We start from the raw sequence: 6000 nt of genomic DNA on the forward strand, positions 1-6000 counted from the left end.
AACCTTGAGCTTGAGCTCGGCTCGAGTCAAAAGTTCAGAAGCTGGAGCTCGGTTTGGCTTGGCTCGTTTTATATTTTATAAAAATATGTATTATATATTTTATAAAATAAAAATTATATATAAAAAATTTATTTTATATTTAAAAATTAAGAATTATAATATTTTTATTATATATATATTATATATATCATATATATTTGAGCCGGCTCACGAGCCTCACGAGCCGAGCTCTAATAGGCTCGAACTCGGCTCGTTTATTAATCGAGCCACTGAATTGGGCTCGAGCTCTACTGAAACCGAGCCGAGCTGAGCTTTTCACGAATCGAGCTCGAGCAACTCGTGAAAAGCTCAGCTCATTGCCATCCCTAATTGGTACGTTAACTGGATAATCCCATCAGAAATGTGAATTTGAGTCCAACACCATGATACCAAACACTCTCTTAGTTAGCTGATTTGGATGGAGAGTACTAGTTGGGAACCTTTCAGGTTGGGTTTGGAGACCCATGCCAAATCGGACCCAGTGACATCTCGACTTTCGCTTGAGCCTCTACTTTATTTTTTTTATCGTATCATTTTAACAATAGAGATAATTAACATAAAACCTAAAGCAAAAGTGAATCATAAAATCACTTTTTCATTTGCAATTTTTTTATTCGAACTACAAAATAGGGATGCAATATGGTTAGGGTGAATGGAAATTTGTTAAATTTTCAATGAACCTAACCTTAGCCTGAGTCCAACGCATGAGAAATTCTTCAAATTGGAAAAAAATGACACCAAAAAAGAAAAGAACCAATTAAATAATCCAATCTTTTAAACAAAAAATGATATTAAAATAAGATGATTAAACCCATAAAACCCAGAATTTAGGAATTTTTTGAGGTATTATTGTTGTGACTTGTCAAATTAGGAAGGCTGTAAATGTAGGGTCACTTGTCAATAATGATTCTACGAAGAGAGCAATTAGGGTGGAGGACCCCTTATTCTGTGGCTATTAATTCAGTCTCTTTCATTCATTCTTCATAAGAAATTCGACAAGCTGGTATGGCACTTAATGCAAACATGGGAGCTTGTGGTGTGAAGTATGGGTATTTGCTTGCTCAGAATCTAGCTGTACATCTATCGCTGTATAACAGCTTCAATCATTAATAATAATAATAATAATAATAATAATAATAATTTCAAAGTCTGGCTTGCATATGAATTTCACCCCGCTAGTTCAGACATGAGCCCAATATATCGGGCTTGTCTTTTTCTTTTTTAGGCCAGGCTCAAGCTTTCTCATAAAAGCTCGGTCCAAGCCCGAACCCATTTAGCCAATTTTGGGTTGGGGACAATGGAACATTTTTGCAGATAAAGATCCTATTGAAAAGGATTTTGTTAAAAACATCAAGGTCCTCGTGAAAAAATTGAATTATTTATTGTTGAAGCTAAAACTTTTTGAATGTTGAGTTTCATTATGGGGTGGAAAGGATTTTAACAAATATTAGAGGTTTCCTCAGTACAACAAACAGGGAAAACCAATTTTACTGCAGCATCTACCTTATTATATTATTAGGTATGTTGTGACTTTTGAAGACATTAGTGCTGGTGGGGGATAAATTGCAGTGGTCGTGGGTTGCACAGTTCTGATTACCTGGGATAGACCTGTTAATGAGTCGCATAGCCTGACGGCCTTTCAGGCCCGGTCCATAATAAGTTGAGATTGGACATAAATTTAGGCCTGCTAGCTTGGACGTGGGCCCAATATACCGGGCCCAACTTCTTTTGGGCTAGGCTCAGGCTTTTTCATAAAATCTTGACCCGAGCCCAAACCCACTTAGTCGATCTTGGGTTGGAGACGGTGGAACATTTTTATAGATATAGATTCTGTTACATAGAATTTTGTCAAGAACATTAGCAATGGCTATCAAGGTCCTTGTGAAAGAATTGAATTATTTATTGTTGAAGCTGAAATATTTTGAGTGTTGAGTTTCATTCTGAGTGAAAAGAATTTTAAAATATACTAGAGGATTACAGAGTACAACGGGCAGCAAAAACCAAGGTTTTTAAAAACGATCCGGATAACAAACCGGTTAGGGGTCCGGTTCCCAGGTCGAACGGCCGACCTATTTTGACAAAACAAACTAAAAAACGGTCAAAACTGTTGAACGGTTTGAAAGGTTCAACCACCCGGGTCAGCGATTTGTTGACCAAATCAACGTTTTTTGGCAAAAATTCGGTTTTGGTGAAAAACGAAACCGGTTACTTAACCAGTTCCCGATTTTTCTGGTCTGGTTTTGAAAACCAATTTTGTCCCAATATTTACCTCAGAATTTTATAGGGTATGTTGCGAATTCTAGATACACTAGTGCTAGTAGGGGTAAAATTGTGGTGATAGTGGGTTACCTAGTTCTGATTACCTAGGATTAGACCGGCTAATGGGTCGGGAAGCCCAATAGATCAGATACTTGGCCCTACTTTTTTTTTTTTTGAGCTGGGCTCGAGCTTTCTCATAAACATTGGGCCCGAGGCCAAGCCCACTTAGTTGAGCATGGGTTGGTGATGGTGGAATATCTTCATAGATATAAATTCTATTGAGCAGGATTATATTAAAAACATCAACATTGGTAATCAAGTTCCTAGTGAAAGAACTATTGTATCCATTGTTGAATCTAAAATTTTTCAGATGCTAAGATTCATTATAGGGTGGAAAGAATTTTAAAACATATTGGAGGATTTCTAAGTACAAGGAATAGAGAAAAAAAAATTTGTTCCAGCATGTACTTCAGGATTTTATTAGGTATATTGCAACTTCTAGAGACGCTAGTGCTACTGAGGGTTAAATTGCATTTGTCGTGGATTACCCGATTCTAAATACCTGGGATTAAACAAATTATTGGGTCAGGAGCCCAATGGGTTTGCCTGGTCCAGCCCGTTCTAAGTCAGGTTTGGACATGAATTTAGGCCCGCTAGCTCAACGTAGGCCTAATATACTAGGCCCATTTTTTTTAGGCTAGGCTTGGGCTTTCTCATAAAAGCATGGTCTGAGCCCGAGCCCACCTAGCCAAGCTTGGGTTGGTGACAGTGGAACATCTTCTTAGATATGAATTCTATTGAATAGGATTTTGTCAAGAACATTAACAATGGCTATCAAGGTCCTAGTGAAAGAACTGATGTATCCATTATTGAATCTAAAATTTTTCGGATGTTGAATTTTAATCTAGGGCGGAAAGGATTTTAAAACATATCGGAGGATTCTTGAGTACAATGAATAAAGAAAACCAATTTTGTCCCAATATTTACTTCAAGATTTTATTGGGTATATTGTGATATCTAGAGATGCTAGTGCTAGTGGGGGTAAAATTATGTTGGTCTTGTGTTACCCAGTTCCGATTACCTAGGACAAAACCAGTTATTGGGTCAGGAGCCTGACGGGCTGACATGGTCTGGACCATTCTAAGTTGGGCTTGGACAGAAATTTAGGCCTGCTAGCTCATATGTGGGTCCAATATATAGGGCTCATTTTTTTTTGGTCAAGATCGAGCTTTCTCATAAAAGCCCGGCCTAAGCACGAACACACTTAACCGAGCTTGGGTTGGTAATGATGGAACATCTTCGTAGATAAAGATTCAATTGAGTAGGATTTTGTTAAGAACATCAATAATAGCTATCAAGGTCAAGGTCCTCGTGAAAGAATTGAATTATCTATTGTTGAAGCTAAAATTTTTCATATGCTAAGTATGATTCTGGGTGTGGAAAGGATTTGAAAGCATACTGGAGGATTTCAGAGAACAATAAAAATGAAAACTAATTTTATCCCAGCGTTTACCTCAGTATTTTATTGGGTATGTTGCAACATCTAGAGACACTAGTGTTGGTGGGTGTAAAACTGCAGTGGTTGTGGGTTACCCACTTCCGATTACTTGGGATTAAACCCGTTAATGGGTTGGGTAGCCCAACCAACCAGTCTGGCCTTGCCCATTCCATGTTGGGATTAGACATGAATTTAGGTCCACTAGCTTGAACTTGGGCCAAATATACTAGGCCCTACTTTTTTCCAGACTGGGATTGGGATTTCTCATAAACGCCCGTCCTGAGACCGAGCCCACTTAGATGAGTTTGGGTTGGTGACTGTGAAATATCTTTATAGATACAGATTTTGTTTAGCAAGATTGTGTCAAAAACATCATAATAGCTATCAAGGTCCTAGAGAAAGAATTGATTTATCCATTGATGAATATAAATTTTTTGGATTCCTATTTCATTCTAGGGTGGAATGGATTTTAAAATATATTAAAGGATTTCTAAATACAACGAATAGAGAAAACCAAATTTGGCCTGCATACTTCAAGATTTTATTAGTTATGTTGCGACTTCTAAGGACACAAGTACTGGTGGGGGTTCAATTGCAGGGGTTGTGGGTAAACCGATACCATTTACTTGGGATTAAACTAGTTATTGGGTCAGGAGCCCGACGGGCTGGCCCAGTCATGCCCATTTTAAGTCTAGCATGGACATGAATTTAGGCATGCAGGCTCAGACGTGAGCCCAATATTGTGGGCCCATCTTTTTTTGGGCCGAGTTTGGGCCCAAGCTTGAACACACTTAATTGAGCTTGGATTGGGGACCGTGGAACATCTTCGTAGGTAAAGATTCCGTTGAGTAGGATTTTGTCAAGAACATCAACAATGGCTATCAAGGTTCTCATGTAAGAATTGAATTATCTACTGTTGAAGCTAAAACTTTTCAAATGTTGAGTTTCATTCTGTGGGTGGAAAAGGATTTTAACACATACTAGAAGATTCCTGAGTACAACGAATAGAGAAAACCAATTTTGTCCCAGCATCTTCCTCAGTATTTTATTAGGTATGATGTGACTTTTAGGGACTCTAGTACTGGTGTGGGTTAAATTGTGATGGTTATAGGTTACCCGATTCTGATTACCTGGGATTAAACAAGTTATTTGGGTAAAGAGCACAATGGGTCGACCTGGTCTGATCCCATTCCATGTCACGATTGGACATGAATTTAGGCTCGCTAGAACAGGCTCATACCCGATATACCAGGCCTGTCTTTTCTTCAAGCTGGATTCGGGCTTTCTCATAAAAGCCCAGTCCAAGCCTGAGCCCACTCAGCCAAATATGGGTTGGTGATGATGGAAAATCTTCTTAGATATAGATTTTATTGAGTGGGATTTTGTTAAGAACATAAACAATGGCTATCAAAGTCATAATGAAAGAATAATTGTTTGCATTGATAAATCTAAAATTTTTTCAGATGTTGAGTTTCATTGTAGGGTGGAAAGAATTTTAAAACATATTGGAGGATTTTTGAGTAAAATTGCATTGGTCATGGGTTTCCCGATTATGATTACCTTGGACTAAACCAATTTTTGTTTTAGGAGCTCGACGGGTTGGCTTGGTCCACACTTTTCTAAGTCGGGCTTGGACATGAATTTGGGACCACTAGCTCAAATGCGGGCCCAATATATCGGGCTTGGGCTTTTTCATAAACGCCCATCCCAAGACTAAGCCCACTTAGCCGAGCTTGGGTTGGTAATGGTAAAACATCTTCGTAGATATAGATTTTGATGAGCAATATTGTGTCAAAACTGATTTATCCATTGTTGAATATAATTCTTTTGGATACTGAGTTTCATTCTAGGGTGGAAAGGATTTTAAAACATATTATAAGATTGCTGAGTACAATGAATAGAGAAAACCAATTTTGTCCTAGCATTTACTTTAAGATTTTATTACGTATGTTGTGACTTCTGGAGACGCTAATGCTATTGAGGGTTTAATTGCACTGGTCGTGGTTATCCAATTCCAATTACATGGGATTAGACCAGATATTGGGTCAGGAGCCCGACGGGTTGGCCCTATCAGGCCCATTATAAGTCCTGCATGGATAAGATTTTAGGCATGCTAACTCGGACAACCCAATATACCTGGCCTATCTTTTTTCTTTTAAGCCGAACACACTTAGCCGAGCTTGGATTGAGAACGGTGGAACATC

This window comes from Nelumbo nucifera, chromosome 2 (assembly GCF_055504915.1).
Source record: "Nelumbo nucifera cultivar China Antique chromosome 2, China Antique-T2T, whole genome shotgun sequence".
In the NCBI taxonomy this organism is placed as follows: domain Eukaryota; kingdom Viridiplantae; phylum Streptophyta; class Magnoliopsida; order Proteales; family Nelumbonaceae; genus Nelumbo; species Nelumbo nucifera.